Source organism: Martes martes (assembly GCF_963455335.1).
Source record: "Martes martes genome assembly, chromosome: 2".
Taxonomy (NCBI): domain Eukaryota; kingdom Metazoa; phylum Chordata; class Mammalia; order Carnivora; family Mustelidae; genus Martes; species Martes martes.
Window position 1 is genome coordinate 187,986,868 of NC_137889.1, and position 17,637 is coordinate 188,004,504.

Genomic DNA, 17,637 nt, shown 5'->3' on the forward strand with positions numbered 1-17,637 from the left:
AAGAAACTGGGGCACCTGGATGGTGCAATTAAGCTTTCAGCTCTTGGTTTCTGCTCAAGTCTGATCTCAGGGTCCTGGGATTAAGCCCTGCATTGGGCTCCGTGCTCCACACAGAGTCTGCTTGTGTTTCTTTCTCCCTCTCCCTCTGTGCCTCCCGCCTGTTCTCTTCTCTCTCTCAAATAAATAAAGTAAATCTTTAAAAAAAAGGACAAGAAACTTTAAAACTAGGCTTATTAAAACTAAACTTATTATAATCATTTTCCAATACATTCATATATCAAAACATTGTATTGCACACTCTAATACAAAATTATGTGAATTATATCTCAATAAAAAACTGGAGAAATTGATTTACTAAAAGTCATATACCAAGAAATTCACAATCATAGTAGCTTGCATTTCATATATTGGTAATTCATTATTGAACATGTTATTTATTTATAAATAAATGTCTTATTTCCTTGAATCTTTTCTATTTTAGGAGGATTTTGTTTTTCTTTATTTTGATAAAGAAGAGCTAGAGAGTAACAGAATAGACATTTTTGTCCAATGTAGTGTATTCCAAACAATTTCTGCAGAACATTTAATAGTCATGGAAGCTCCAAATTTAGAAATTTATTACATGAAGGTCACAACAATGTTAAGGTTGTATCATTGTGCAGATCATTGTTTTCCTAAGGTGGAGATGCTAGTTTTAGAAAGATAATAAGCTTCTAATAAATAACAGTAACAAATAAATTTGACCATTATTTGTCTATCTCATTTTCTTATATTCTTTGTCATTATTTCTTTTTACCAACAATAACTTACTCCTCTCCTTTCTTCTCATAAAGAAAAGAAAAATAAAAACAGTTTATGTAAACTAAACTGCCTTGTTTCCTTTTCAATATAGCATGTATCTTTAGCTTTCCAGATAATCTCTTGAGAGAACTGGGAACATATATTTTATTTTTTATTTTATTTTTAAAAATATTTTATTTATTTGGGAGAGTAAGTGAGTGAGAGAGAAATGGCGCAGGGAGAAGTGGCAGAGGTAAAAGGAGAAGCAGACTCCCCACTGAGCAGGGAGCCCAACATGGGGTTCGATCCTGGGACTCCGGGATCATGACCTGAGCCAAAGGCAGATGTTTAACCAATTGAGCAACCCAGGAACCCCAAGAGAGCCAGGGAAATACATTCTTGCTTTTGAACTATTCTTCCAATGAAGCACTGTAGAATTTATTGGTTGTCTTGCCCGTGAAGGCTCCTTCTTTCCTTCACCTGTTTCCTGTGGGTTAAACACCCATCAGAATTCATCAAAGCCCATTGGTAAGAAGTTTAGGTTACTACAGAATATGATTTGAGATTATTAAAAAGAACATTTTTCAGTCATTTTTTTTCTGTGTGCTCAATTTTAGAATAGGTAAAAAATGTGAAATATTATAAAGTGTTAACTTGAAATTATTGTTAGTATATTTTTACAACCATCATAGTGATGTGTCTATCAATCTTGGTTGAAAATATATGAGAAGAAATTAAAATTGAGTTGATTTTTAGTAAAAGCTAAAACTTTGAGTGTTTTTAGTATTTCTTTTTCTATTAGGATAAACTAAATAACATTTAAATGTCTTTCAAAAAGCCAATGAACCTTTATTATTTCCAAAAATAAGGAATCAGTACATCAGAAACTTACCCAGATTTATCAAGTTGATGTTATTTAATTCATTTCCAATTTGTGTTAAGGAAAAGAGGATGATTAGACACTAAATTGGGTCAGAGGGTGTACTGATAATATTTAGAAAAATACTTGTACCTACATGTTTGAAGCTTAATATAAATGAGTTAGAAAAGTGCTAACAATGTATGGGCTGTGGATCTATACCAATGTGCTAACTGCTGGTTTCCAGGTGAACTTCCTTGGGAAAACTTTTATAGCAACTTACTTGTTTTAACATCCAGATATATGATCAGTGGACTTGTTTTGCTAGGAGGGGTGTATTTTATGAAATAATTGGTTTGTGATAGATTACATTAAAAGATGTCTTTCAGTACAGATAGTCTGTAAAGTGCTACTTTAAAAAATAATCCTCTTAAGGAACCTGGATAGCTCAGTCCCTCCTCTCCCTCTGCCCCTTCCCTAACATGCATGTGCTCTCTTTCAAATAAATAAATAAAATCTTTATGAAAACAAGAAATAAAATAATCCTCTTGTTTGGCTTAATTGTTTTCTGTATGGTTATATTTAAGAAAGTTTAGAAAAGTGTCCTTTAATGTTAATTAAAGCGATAATAGATATTTAAAAATAGTTAAGCCAGGGACACCTGGGTGTCTAAATTGGTTAAGCTTCTGCCTTCATCTTAGTTCATGATCCCAGGGTTTTGGGATTGGCCCCACCCTGGCTCCTTGTTCAGTGGGGAGCATTTCCCCCCCAACCCGGCTCATGCTGTCTCAAATAAATAAATAAAACCTTAAAAAAATAGTTAAGCCAAAATCCATTTTTTTTTTCACTTTAGAGAACGTGTATATAAATATAATGGAGCATCCAGGGGCACCTGGGTGGCTCAGTGGGTTAAGCCTCTGCCTTCAGCTTGGGTCATGGTCCCAGGGTCCTGGAATCGAGCCCCGCATCAGGCTCTCTGCTCAATGGGGGGCCTACTTTCCCCCCTCTCTCTGCCTGCCTCTCTGCCTGCTTGTAATCTCTGTCTGTCAAATAAATAAAATCTTTAAAAAAAATTAATGGAGCATCCAATTTTGTGCTTAAGTTGGGTGTACTCCATAAATGAAGCACATGGATTATGAACTTTGATGAGGGAGATCATTTTGGGGGAAACTTTGACTGCTGAAGTAACAGGTCCAACAGGATCAGGTTGATTGTATGTTGATGGTGGTGCGGTGAAGGCTTTCAAGAACATCTATTAATTGTTTTTTAAATGAGAGACACATTTTAGGCAAGTGTTTCAATTAGCTGTGGAGTTTGGTCCAAATTGCTTAAAGATAAGAGTTTTTATTCTCCTAAAATGAGTCATCCAGACACAGGGTATGCAGGCTGGTATGGCTTCATAGGACTCAGCTTTTCTTTTGTCTTTATATGTGACCTTCATTCTCATACTTGCAAATGGTCACTGTAGTGCCAGTCCCCGTATTCTGGCTGGAAAAGGGGAAGGACAAGACAAAAGGCACTTTTCATCGAGGACGGCCAATCCTTTGGGAGATTATTGAGGCATTACACTCAAGAACTTACTCATAATTCATTAGAAAAAAATAATGCTTTGTATTCTTCCATATCTGAAATAATGGAAGTGTAGTTTTTTTTTTAAAGATTCGATGTATTTATTTGAGAGAGAGAGAGAGAGTAAGAGAGAACACGAGAGGGGAGAAGGTCAAAGGGAGGAGCCGACTCCCTGCGGAGCTGGGAACCCCGTGCGGGACTCCATCCTGGGACCCTGGGGTCAGGACCTGAGCGGAAGGCAGGGGCTCAAGCAGCGGAGCCACCCAGGCGCCCCAGTGTAATTTCTTTTTAAGTTGAGAACAGGACTGTGCTATAAGAAGTGGAGTTATGTCAGTAGGGAGGGACTAGAGAGCGGACATTGGGTAATCACCCAGCAGTCTCTGCCGTAGCAGTTGTTGATACTCTGCAGCTGAACCTGCTTGGAGCTCTGAACGTCGGAACTTCTTTTGTTTCCAAAAAGACAGCAAATTTAGATCAAATGTTGTTTGGAGTCATTTGTGTCTGATCCTTATGGTCGTCCAGGGCTTTATTCTTCTGACAGTGTTCTTATTGACACTTTTTTTTTTTTTTTTGGTCTTGCTAAGTGCTTTATTCTTTGATTAAAATGATACAGATTGAAAAATTCTGTGAAAGAAACACTTTGAATTAAAACAGACCATTTGAATAGAGAAACAACATTCTGTTCAGAAAATTAATAAGGCCCAATCTTTTGTTTGGTTCCTTTTCCAGTAAAATGTTCTATTCATTCACATTAATATCTGTTAATGAAAGTAATATGGCTCAGTCCTTAATTGTATTAACTGTGGTGAATAGTCCTGCTTCTGAGAGGAGTTTAGGCACAGATACTCAGTTGGATATATAGGTAGTATAAAGTAAGATTTAAAGCGCTATAATTTATAGGAGGCAAAAGTATATTAATTTAATTCAGATATTCTTACATTTTAGTGACTATGAAAAGAAATCCTATGTCATACATTTCAATAGTTTCCTTGATTCAAGATGTGATATTATGGTTTTCCTTGGCTTTATATTCTCAAAATTCATAACTTAGATAATAATTATTGTGTTAAGTGTAGGTACAATTCATTTATGACATATGCTTGTAGATTTTTAGAGTCATTATGACCGTATTTATTTTTGTATTTTCAAAGAAGTAAGATATATTTAAATATTTTAAACAATATTTTCTTTGTTTTTACAACTTTAGATCTGGTTTGACTACACAGTCAAAAACTTTAAGGATCACATTTCTATTCTCTTCATTTTTTTTCTTCCATGATATCTTTTACATTAGGGAGCTTTACTATATGAATGTGCATTAGATTTACTAACTAGTACTCTTAAAACATTTTGGCTTCCCTAAATAACATTGGTTAGTGTTTCTTCATAGATATTTCTATCATGGCAAATCCTAGAATAATAAAATATTTCCACTGGACAAAAGTTTAGCTATTAGTTCAGAGTCTCATTTTTATAGAAAACGAAACAAAAGCACAGATTAATCTTATCCAAGGTCAATAAAGCCACTTATTTGGTAAGGTGAATTAGAACTTCATTCTTTAAATCTTTCCTTTTTTTAATCGCCTGTCTCAAAGAAATTTGCACACCATCTGGTTATTTTAGAATGCTATTGGAAGACCTGTATTCAAGTTTTAGCTTTGTCTCTTAAGTACTGAATAACCTGGGGCAGAATACTTGTCTGTTATCAGTTTTCTGTAAAACTGGCAAATGCCATGTAACTAACAAATTAACACAATTGCTGTGAAGATCAAATGAAATGCATGTGAAAAACACTAGAGTCTAATAATAGTATCAACAAGAAGAATCATTATATTTCTATGGCACTTTATTATTGCTCTAGTGCCTTCCTCGGTTGACCTGCTTATTTTTCCTATATTGTATACAGAGAACTCATGAAAAATATTTCTTTACGTCATGATGCTGAATACAAGTAGGAAAATTTACCTTACGATTTCAGCATGATTTAATTTATGACTTTATTAACTTTACAAATTGATTAAAATTAATTTATACAGATATTATTATCTGCAGTATCAAATAACTAAATATTAGGAACTTTAGTAAAGTCATTTGATGCTAGATAGTTCCACAAATACGATTGATACTCGTGAGTCAGAGTACCTTCATGGTACTGACTTTAGTGTCTATTTTCCAGAAAACAAAAACATAACTTTTTGCTGAGGTAAGTATCTCTTGTATATTTGTGGCTAAATACCATTCACAGTTTTATAATTAGATGTGAATTTTTTTCAAATCATCATTACTTCTTTCCATCATCTTTCTTGGTCTTCAAAATATCTATTTATCCTTCAAGGTCCCAATGAGGTACTACCACGTTTGAGAATCTTTTCCTGACTTATCTTTTAATTTGTGTAACTTTTTAAAAATTTTAATTCCAGAGTAGTTAACTTACAGTGTTAACTTACAGTGTTGTAATAGTTTCTGGTGTTTAATACAGTGATACAACAATACCATATAGTACTCAGTGCTCATCAAGATAAATGTACTCTTAATGCCCTTCACCTATTTCACACATCCCTTAATTTATATAACTTTGATAACTTGTACAAGGATATACTGGAAAATCTTCAAAATGTCTTCCTTAAAACATTTTAGATATTTGGCTTTTTCTAAATAAAAAATTTTTTTTTTAAATTTCTGGTTTATTTGATTCTTCATCATGTATTTTCAGCAAAGATTGTGACAAACATATGTCATTACTATGCTTATCAATACATACTAACATATTCCCAAACATATCATGTTTATGCATAAACACAGATAAAACAAAATGGAAGTATTATGGAGCATCTTATTTTTATATTTGGTTATAGTGTATACTAAGGTTTCCAAGATATTTTCGGTAAACATGAAAAAAAAGAAAACAAAATTAGTCCAAGTTATTTTTAGGTAGCATATGGAAATAAATACTTGATGCCAACTTATATGCTTTCGAATATCAAATTCATTGTTATTGTTAAGTTTAATAAGGTGTGGTGGGGATATCCTGCTGTCTTATTAATTAATAGCAATCTGTCAACACACTTTTCACTTGCATAAAATTTTGGTAATGTGATATTCATGAATTGTTTTAGGAGTTTATATATTCTTAATATGTGAATTATGCATAAAATTGTGTGTATATATATATATATATATACCTAAGAACAGATAAATAAAAATTATAAGTTGCTATCTTAGTTTGCCCATAAAAAGTAAGTTTAGCAGATAACAGAAAAACTAATACTTTTCAGAAATTTTAAGAAAAATATAGGTGAAACAAGTTAGTTTTTAGCCTTAATATTAAGAAGAGATATTTCTAAGGGAACTACATTTTATGAGTTTTGTCATTAATTTTGGTGTGAGGGGTTAAAACTTTTTAAAATTGAGAACTGGTTGGCGTTTTGAGATAATGCAACCTATAGCTTATCTGAGTTGGTTACTCCCTAAATTTTACAATTTTACTTATTTGGCTTACACCCAGAAAGGCAATGATCTTTTCAGTCAAAAAACAGAATTGCTAAATTCTTTTGGGTAGAGAGAGAAGAAATGGGGATGAGACTCGGAATAGCATGGGCAAAGTGGGAGGTCATGTACGTTCATGACACTTCAGGGAATGCAAATCCAGTTTGAAGAAGATTAGTGAGAGATTATCTGGAAGACAGATTGAGGTTGAATTTTGGGAGTTATTGAATGCTGTACTAATGTGAAGTTATATGAGACTTGATAAAAGTATAGGGAGAGACCATTTCAAATAGTCCTGTCCAGCATTGGTGTGGAAGATAAGAGCCAAATGAATTCACAAGAACTTTCAACTGGCGGAATGATAGAAATAAAAGGAGGGGGGTGGCATTAAGAGGTATTTTGGAATTGGTTTAAAAGTATTCATGTGATTAGGTGAGGGTGAAGAATGTAGTAGAAGGAGGTCTCCAACATTATAACAGAATTTACAACATGGCAGACTGGAAGACCAGTGATACAATTTTAATAGATTGAAATCACAGGGGATGTAAGAGTTGGGGTTACTAGGAAAGGGCAATTAATGGTTGTAGGATGTTTCAATTTTCCTGAAAATCTTGGTTGTGTTTATTGTTCCTGATGCAGTTGATAATGCATTGTTTTGGAACTTAGAAGCAACGCCAAGGTTAACTTGAGATAAGAGTTGGGCATAATATGTATACAGTAGCCATAAGCCAAAAAAGGATTGTAGAATAAGAACATGTTTAAAAATGGGACTCTGATGAACACTTCCATTTAAAGATGTAATAGAGGATGAGGTGTCAGTGAAGGAAGCTGAGAAGAATTAATAATAAATAGGCATTTAAAAGGGGATGCGGGGAGGGGGTGCGCCTGGGTGGCTCAGTGGGTTAAAGCATCTGCCTTCGGCTCAGGTCGTGATCCCAGGGTCCTGGGATCAAGCCCCGCATCGGGCTCTCCGCTCGGCGGGGAGCCTGCTTCCTCCTGTCTCTCTGCCTACTTGTGATCTCTGTCAAATAAATAAATAAAATCTTAAAAACAAACAAAAAAAAGAAGCGGACGCGGAAGGGGAGGACGATGGTGCAGAAAGATAGTACTGAAGAGAATTTTAAGAGAAACAACAAGGGCACCTGGGTGACTCAGTCAGTTAAGCAGTCAACCTTGATTTCCACTCAGGTCAAGATTTTGGGATCCTGGGATGGAGCCCTGGGTCAGGTTCCATCCTAACAAGGAGTCTGCTTCAGGGCTCTCTCTCTCCCACTGCCCCTCCCTCTCACCCTGCTCTCTCTCTCTCAAATAAATAAGTAAATCTTTAAGAAAAAAAAAGTGGGGACATTAATGCCCTAAGTTATAAAAGTTAGATCTGAAAAGGCACGGCGCTATGAACATGTGGTTCCTATTTGCATATTGAGATGTGGTAATATACAACATACTGGGTAGGAATTTATTTGAGAGCATAGGAAATAAAGGGAATTGGACCTTGACAATTTTAAATTGAGACTTAGCGAAGGAAGTTGTGTTGCCCATGAGGTACTTGTAGTAAATGGCGGTGTAAAGACACATCTGTATCTAAAGAAACACAATCCTAATTTTTGTTTTCCATTGTGTCATGTTGTCTCTCCAAGAAAAGGGAGCATGGGTAGAAAACAAACCGAAAAGTTAAAGGTGAAGATGAATGAGGCATACGTTAAGTCAACTGGTGGGGAGAGAAACCCCTGGGGACTGTAATGGTAATCATTATGTGGGTTCGTGTATCATGTATTTTTAGTATATTCCCAGATAGTTTTACAATAAATGTAATTTAAGTGGATTTTATCCTCACCACTACTGTTTGAAATTGGGGAAAGTGATTTTGGAGTTTCATCAGTGTATTGCTTTTATTTTTAAACTTAAGAGGTAGCTCTGTAAATTCTCATGCACACGCTTATAAAAGGCCAATAAATGGTTAAAAACAGCTACTATTTTGTAGGCAGTATAATTTAAGAAATTAGGGCAGTAACCTTGCCCAAGTATTGGATATTCAGAGACTCAAGTTATCATAATTTACAGTTTGGAAATATGAATTAGAAATATTCATTTTAATTAGGAAGATACACTTCGAAATGAAGTAATTTTTTTAAGGTAATTTCCTTGGTGAGTGTTTTACTGATGACTTGAATTTATTTACCACACAGACGTCACAATAAAATAGGTATTTATGGGTCAGTTTTTAATTAGAAATAATGGCTTGTAGAGCTGAAGTGATGAATCATTTTATCCATATATTGGCTTACGTGGCTTTAGTGAAAGACGATCCCATCGACAGCTTTGGAGTATCCTAACTGAACGCTTTGTCTTTTGAAACACAACAAAATCTGTCTGCCGTTTCAGTTTATATTCAAAAGCTATCTCAGCAGTGAGATAGAAAGATAATCAAAATACTAACTTGCCTTTGGAAACAAACAGGTAATTTTGCCTTTCATCATAACTGAAGCATTTTATAAATTAATAGAAAAATAAGTTATATGGCTACATATTTCTAAATGTAAATGGGATTGGAAGGGAATCAACCAACCTTTTCAAATTTATGAGTGTGAGTGCAATAGTCTTGGTGATGAGATGGCTTCACAGGTATGAAGGATATGTCATTCAGAAGGACACATTGATTCGGGTTAGTTCTTTTCTGTTTGTTTGCATTTAATTATGTCCTAAAAGGATTGGTACAGAGAATAAAATATACATGAACTAGCACTTCTGATTTATAAAAGTATACCAATGACATTTCAATTTAGAGTACAACCTCTGTAGGGAGACTAAGACTTTGTACATGTAACTTGCATTAACAATATTGAATTCAAATGAAAATTTATTCCTATTTCTTGTTCTTTTAGCCAAGTTATTTTATTCCTACTGAAATGTACATTTCAACATTGCTTGTACTTAAAATCCGCAGTCCATAAAACTGAGATATGAAAATAAATACAACTTGAGAAATTTATATACTTAATTTCGTTCTTTGTTCATTCCTTATAAAGGTGGTATTTCTCAGTGTCCCTTAGATAATACAGAATTAAGAAATTGTACCTAACACTAACTCACTTTGCATATTAAGATTTTTCTTGTGAATGCAACCCATATCTGATATGTTGGGATCAGAATGTATTTCACTGAGGATTTTGATACTAAGGATAGCAGAGCTTTAGGGACAACATTAAAACCAGGAGCTCAGGAAAGCCTCCACGTGCTGTTAAAATAATAATGAGTCTTAAAGAGTTGTTTCAAACTCAGTGTCTTTCGTGTTCAAATAATCATTGATTGCTTGTATCCATCCTCCTTCCATAAGTCCTGGCCTTTTCCCAAAGTTTGAAATGTCTGTGTAAGATAAACTGGCCCTCTAATTTTAAATTACTTATCATTGTAATCATTATCATCATCACTAGGAACCAAAGAAAAGAGGTGGATTGGGAGGTGGCCTCGGTATAGTTTCTGTCCATTTAATTTTAAACAGTCTGTCTTGGTGAGGAATCTGAGGTAAATTGTATGGACCGTGAAATAGGATCTTTAAGGTGCTTTAAACAATCCCTCTCTGAAACAAGACCAAGAGACGTGAGGGCCATCTGGCACCAGCATCTGTCCCCCTTCCCCACACTGGCTGCTCTCACTGGATAGTAGGTGCCTCTTCCTTTGTTAGGGGAAGTGGTTGTCTCTTCAGAGACCAAACACTCAACAGAAGATGGCCTACTGAGATAGAGGACAGCTGTTTTTCACGAGTGCTTTGTCTTAGCTAACTGGACCGGTTTGCTACCAGTTCTAACAAGTTCCATCAACATCAAACTGTTCTTAACTTTTGTGTATTACACAGAGAGCAAGCCTAAATATCAACAGAATGAGCTGGAATATGACAGATTCCTGTTGTAAAATCATCGTATCAAAAATGATTGGAATAAAACAAAAGCAAGACAATCTGAAAAGACAGTAATATTAAATCTTCCTCAGGCCGGAAGGCATTTGAAGTCACAATATTGATGTCAGTAATACCTTATAATTTACTTGTCCAATAGAGTCTTATAATGTTTAAAAAAATAACTTAAGCCCTTAATAGAATATAATAATCTCAATAATACTTTCTGTCTAAGTGACTATGGGTAAGTTAATTTTTTTCTGCTTTAGTTTCCTTTTAAGTAAAACAAGATAATAGTTATTACTTCATAGTTTTGTTATGGTGATTGAGTAAATATAGGTTGAGTGTTCAGAGGGTTCTAGCACAGAGTAAGTTAAATATTTGCTATTATTTTTTAATCATTAGTAATAAGAAAGTGAACCTACTGGGCTTTCTTGGAGCCTTTTGTAGAATCAGTTGCTTTGTTTGACGTATGCAAATCAATCGATTTTTCCCCCGAAGAATTAGTGTCAGACTAAGTTCTTGATATTGGATTATTTCAAGATATAATTGAAATTGTGCTGCCACATTTATGATTCTGTGAGTATCATACATTTTTATTTGTCATAATTCTAAAGACAAAAACTTTGACTCTTTTAAGTCATTATTTCATACTAACTTGGTTGTGACTGTTTTGCCATGAAATATTTCTTCTATGCTCATTCATTTTTAATGGATTTAATGGATTTCATATGCAAATAAGAGTGTAAGGGAGGCTTTAACTTTTAAAAGGCAAGAGAAACCTGATAAGTAACAAGTAGGTTGGACTCTTCTTAATCCTAAATTAGTGTTGCAAGTGTCTCATTAATTATGATACTTCTCGTACTTAAACTTGGTGTTTTTGTTGTTTCTGGTGTAGGCATACAGTTACTAGTTTCTTAAAGTTCAGCATAAGGGTACACTATAAACCAGTAGTCTTATAAGGTCTGTTTTAACATTTAGAAGTAGAAGTAGAAGTCCTCAAGAAAACTGTGGAACAGAGAAGTGAAATGATTATTTTTCTGCATTCTAATGACTCCTGTATTTCATCTCTACTACTATTCAGTGTCTCACGTGTATTTGTATCATTTTGATCTGGGCTTGTTATTTACAAAGACTGCATTACGTGCATTATTCCCCTTCCAGTTGTCAGCCCACAATAGATTTCTCATCACTTAGGAGGAATTTAATAAACGTTTGTTAAATATATCAATATCTACAGATTGTATAAGATGTTTCAATATTGTATTAGGTGGTAAAATGTTTACAGAGGCATGCATGGCTTTTGATAATTTGTAGTTTCATGATTGTGCATATTTTTTAATTACTCTGTCAGGCCACCTCTTCTCTCTGTGTTGCAAAGTATGATGGATAATTTCCAGTCTTATCTTCCTTAAGTCTCAGTAGTATTCAAAGTATTGAATTCTCCTCCTTTTTTTTTTTTTAAACGTAGTGAACCAAATTATGTCTCTTATATTTATTTTCCAGTTGAAGGCAAAGCCATGTGATTTCCCTCCTTTACCTGTTAGTAAATACTGAGCTCACTCTTTCGGTTTTCTATCCTACTTCACCTCTTTAACATTCTTGTTCTGTAAATACCGACTTAAACTAACTCACAAATTCATGGACTTTTCTTCATAGCCCCAGACTCCTATATCCAGCTACCTACTTGACGTCTCAACTTAGATATCTCCTAGGCTTCTCAAAGTTAATATTTTAAAAAGAATTTTTAAAATCTGTCTCTGCCCTCCATTGCTGTTCTATTTACCAGACTGCTGTATATCATTAAATAAGGCTTTCATCATGGCAACAACTTTTGAATTATTCTTGATATCTCTGTCTTCCCCCAGAAGCTACTCCTTCATCAGGTCCTATTAATCATACCCCCTCAGCCAAATATGTCTCAGATGGATCCAGTCTTCATTTTATTCCTAAATACCATTGGCATTGTACATGCCACCTAGTTTTCTGATTCAGTCACCTTACTAGAATGCCAGCTTCTTAAGGGCAGGGATTAGATAAGTTTGGATTCTTGTCATTTTTCAAGTGATAGATCGGTATCTGGCTCACAGTAGGTAACAGAAGATATTTGTGGAATGAATGGGTTGATTGGAGTGTCCTGGAAGAGCTTCTTCTATAATCACTGATAAACGATACCTTGATAATGATGTCGGCTACAGCAATGGTTCGAAGATTTGCTGGCAAATCCTGTACTAATTGACCCTGATATTATTTGTGGTAAATTCAAATGACATTTTTTATTGAAATCTTTCTGGAACTTTGACACTATGACAAGTTTTGACAGAAAGAGTCATGACTTAAATCAAAGCAGTGTTGCAGGTACAATGTGGATATATTTCTTTAATTCCAAATATATGTTATCCAACTATGAAATTACATGTATTCTAATAGTAATAAAATGAAATGGTATTTCGATTTTTAATCCTTTGTTTCTGAAGTCAGAATAGATAATGGACACATATAGCATAGTTTTTTTTTTTTTTTTATAAAACTGTCAATGAAAGCTTAATGATTATCCTGAATCCCGCTATTTAAAACTGTTTTCAAATTTGGGATGTAATAATTTCAAATCAAGAAGAGTACTTTATACTACTGCATTTAATGAATATTTAGCTTCTTATTCATTGAGTAAGTTCAAAATTAACTAAAGTTCTTCAGCTATGCCAGTTTCAGAGTTTTTGGTTAGAGCTGATTTTAAAACATTCAGCTTGGCTTAACTGATAAAAATTGTAAAAATTGAGACTTATAAAAGACATACATATCATCACGCTAATTTTTGGAACCAAATGGGCTTTGCAAATATTTTCAAATATTAATGAATTTTAATTCACTTTTATAAGACTGATTCATATGGTAGTATGGTCACTGAGCTTTAAAAATATCAGTTAGTTTCTATGAGATAGTTTTCAGACACTAAATTGTAGAACATAGAATTCGTAATTCCATTTATAGATGATATTGAAGTAAAAAAAGTAAACAACATTCTTATTTTTAGTTGTTTTAAAAATTGTTTCATTGCTTTTATTTTTTTTTATTTAATTTAATTTTTAAGAAGATTTTATTTATTTATTTGACAGAGATCACAATTAGGCAAAGAGGCAGGCAGAGAGAGGGGAAGGGAAGCAGGCTCCCTGCTGAGCAGAGAGCCCTATCTGGGGCTTGATCCCAGGACCCTGGGATCATGATCTGAGCCGAAGGCAGAGGCTTTAACCCACTGAGCCACCCAGGTGTCCTGTTTAATTGTTTTTAAAGTTGTTTTATTTACTTGAGAGACTGAGCATATGCAAGCAGGGGGAGGGGCAGAGGGAAAGAGTCTCAAACAGACTGATTGTGGAGCCTGACAATACAGGGTTTGATCCCATGACCCTGAGATTACAACCTGAGTCAAAATCAAGAGTCTGAGGCTCAACCGACTGAGCCACCTGGCTACCGCTAACCCACATTATTGAATGTCAGAACCATTTTGCTTTGCTATATATCTTGAAAATATTTTATCAGCAATACTATGGTTATATGTGATTATTATCATATTTTGGTTTATTTTTAGGATTTGACCATTTAAATTTGATATCCTTTGTACAAATAGAACTATTGTTTTCTTATGGAGGTTATAGTCCATAAAATTAATATTGAATCTTTGACTTTGCCATTTATTTAGTTTTCTTTCATGATTGAAGTATTTTTCATCATTTCAAAAGGAGTTCAGGCTCACTAATAAGAAGGAAAGATAATAGTAAATATAGAGAGTAAAAAGGAGAGGTTCCATTGTAATCCTCTGCTTAAATTTCAACTCCGACATTTATGAATTCTTCATAAATATCTTAAGTTTTCCACACCGGCATATTTCTTGATGAATGTATATGTGCCCATTTTCAGTGTGAAAATAGATAGGTTGGTTCAGGTTTCTACATATAGACTCGACAAGTTATTTTGTCGTATTCTATTGTTTGTATACTGTCTCATTCTAAAATATGTATTAGTTTAATTCTTTCTGACCATCTCCTCTGATCAGTGTATAATCCACAATGTTTATCTCTCACCTGGACAGCTGTTTTAGCCTCTTGTCCGGTCTTCCACTTTCTCTGTTGTTCCCTGAGAGTCCGTTCTCTGTAAAATAGCCTGTGAAATCGTCCCAAAAGGTAAAACAAAATCTAATCACTTCCATGCTTGGACCTTTTGAATTAGAAATAGCCAATTGGGGGGAATAAGAAGAATAGCTAGTTATTTTGGGGCGTCCAAATTAATGTTATTACTGGGATATTAATCTTCATTGTGTCAGTTTTATTTATTAGTAGTCACTTTTATACTAGTCCTCATTACAAAACCTTAAAGATCTCAAGATAGTAACTTTTAATATTAGACTTTGTCAGATAGTTCTAGGAATATTTCAGGATTCATATTAAAATTCTTAGGAACACTGGGCCATTTAATATTCCTGTCCATGCCTACCCAACCAAGAGCATTGCCTGTGTATTACAGATTTCCCTTTGCAGGCTATTCTTATGTCTAAACTCTTGTCTTCTATGTCTGTCAGCAGTTTGTATGTTGTAAAATGTTAAGAGTCTATTCTTGGGTCATTTATTTTTTAAAGAGGTTGTAAAACATTGTTGCTTACATAGAATAGAGGAAATATCTTTGCTAGATCAAAAAAATTCAATCTTGGGCAAGATTAGATGGGAGATAAGTTCAAGAAGTATTGGCAAATATTCTCATTTGCATTTATGATATTCTCATATTAAAAAAAATACACTTTGTGTCAGCTTCCACATGGATAGAGATCTATACCAGCTTCGTAGCATTTGTTCTTCTTTATGAGTGCCTCAATTTTTTTTAAAGATTTTATTTATTTATTTCACAGAGTGAAAGAGAGCATCAGCAGGGGGAGTGGCAGGAAGAGGGAGAGGGAGAAGCAGGCTCCCCGCTGAGCAGGGAGCCTGATGCAGGGCTCGATCCCAGGACCTGGGATCATGACCTGAGCCAAAGGCAGATACTTAACTGACTGAGCCACCCAGGCATCCCCAAGTGCCTCAGTTTTAATAAGGACAAGATAATTGAGTGTTGTGTCCAGATATGTGTTATATGTGTATTTGTTCATGTACATTTGCTTTTCTAGTAATAATTGTATAAACTTATATTCCAAGGTTTTCCATATATATTGATGAATATGCATACTGTTTTAATAATTGCATGTTGCTGGTAAGTCAGGTGAGAGAGCTGCAGTTATTTTTTTAGAAACTTATAATAGATACAGTCTGTCAGTTTGAGACAAAATGAGAGAGTGTCTCATTTTATGATCATTTTCATCCTTTCTAGTCCTAGTGTGTTTTCTTGTCTCTACTAATCTCCTTTCTTCTGTCTCTATTCTTGAGTGATTTTTAATCTTAACTTTTCTTAAAATATAAAACAATTTTATATATTCTAGCATATTTAAAAATATGTAGAAAAAATAAATTAGTTCCTAATACAAGATATATGTAAATTAAGAAAAGAAAATATACATAAATTTGAAGCTTACATAATAAATACTTTTTTTATAAATTTGGTATTTATTTTAAAAACTTAAATTAGTATTTAAATGTTTAGAGACCTGGGGTACTCTGAATAACTCCATTAATATGAAAGGACAAAAGAATTAATTTCATTTTACCGTGTGATCAAGAGTAAGAAATGATGGGTACTGCGTTAATTTTATGATTTCAAAAGTGAGTTGCTCAAGTATAGTGTAATACTCTTGTCAGTACTGGTTAGTAGATCTTCTTTAGCTTCTTGGTCTTAGCAGCTTTAGAATTTGTTTGTTGGAAGAATTAAAGGTGACAACTCTAAATCATTTTTTGCTTCTCTTTAAAATATTTCCAAATTTTATTTGTGGAATAAAAGTTTATAGACATGGAATTTGATCAGCAGCCCACCCTGAATGGACCACGATGTGTCCAAGATCACTTCGCATATGGATAAACCTATTCTGATTCTTGTTCGTTTGCTTATGCAGTTCATGAACCTGTTAGTGATGTCGCTCTGGTGCCTGCATTCATACTTGCGATGCACATCTAGCCAGGCAGTGTCATCTTTCAATGAGCGCATAGTTCAGCTGATCGTGGTTGATTTGGGAGGAGTGACTTATAGATCGTTATGCGAAAATATACTAAGTTCCTTAAAACTTCCTAAGTACGTACTTATAAAATAGTATGTACAAGGGATATTGCTGAGTATATAGGAGAACAATGAACTCTCCCAGTGTTCACAAAGAAGCAAGTTGTAGGGGATGATGGGACCTAGGTTTGGTGGCTGTTCATTCCTGGTAGAGAGAATATGTTCAAAGACCCAATGGTGTGAAACAGTATCATGTTCCCCAAAGTTAAAGTATAGAAATAGAGCAGTTTCCCTATAACTGTTGAGGTCATTTTTTTTTTTTTTAAACTCTAGTGGTAAGATTTATAGATGAGAAAATTAATACCTTCTATGAAATACAGGTTGGGATCCATAGCCATTGTCCATCTACAGAGACTGTTAGAAAAAAAGTACCTAAATATGTAATACTTGATACTGAAGAGAGATGTAGGCTAGAGACAGGGATTGATTAGCGTATATAGATAATAGAAAAAAATGTATGATTCTTGAAATTTTCTATTTCACCCATTCTTTTAAGCCCCTTCCTGTTCATTTCTTTTAAACCTATAAATATCTGAAGATCACAAGTAATGCTGGACCAAATAATTTTGATAGGAACATAAAAATCAGAAAACAGATGGTTTTATAAAAATACTGTGACCTATAAATATAGAAACATCGTGGTAGAGATAAAGAAAGTAATGGCCAGTACATCACTGATCCCAAACTAAAATTTTGGTATGTTATAATTAATATTTTCCCAAGGATCTGAAAAGGTGAGTATGCTCTCATATAAAACATGCAACATACTGAATGTTTTAAAAAATGGGACAAGTTAAAAGTGTGAAGACATCCTAAAAAATATCCATTGTCTCTTTGTGATTGCTTAGTTTACTCAATAGTA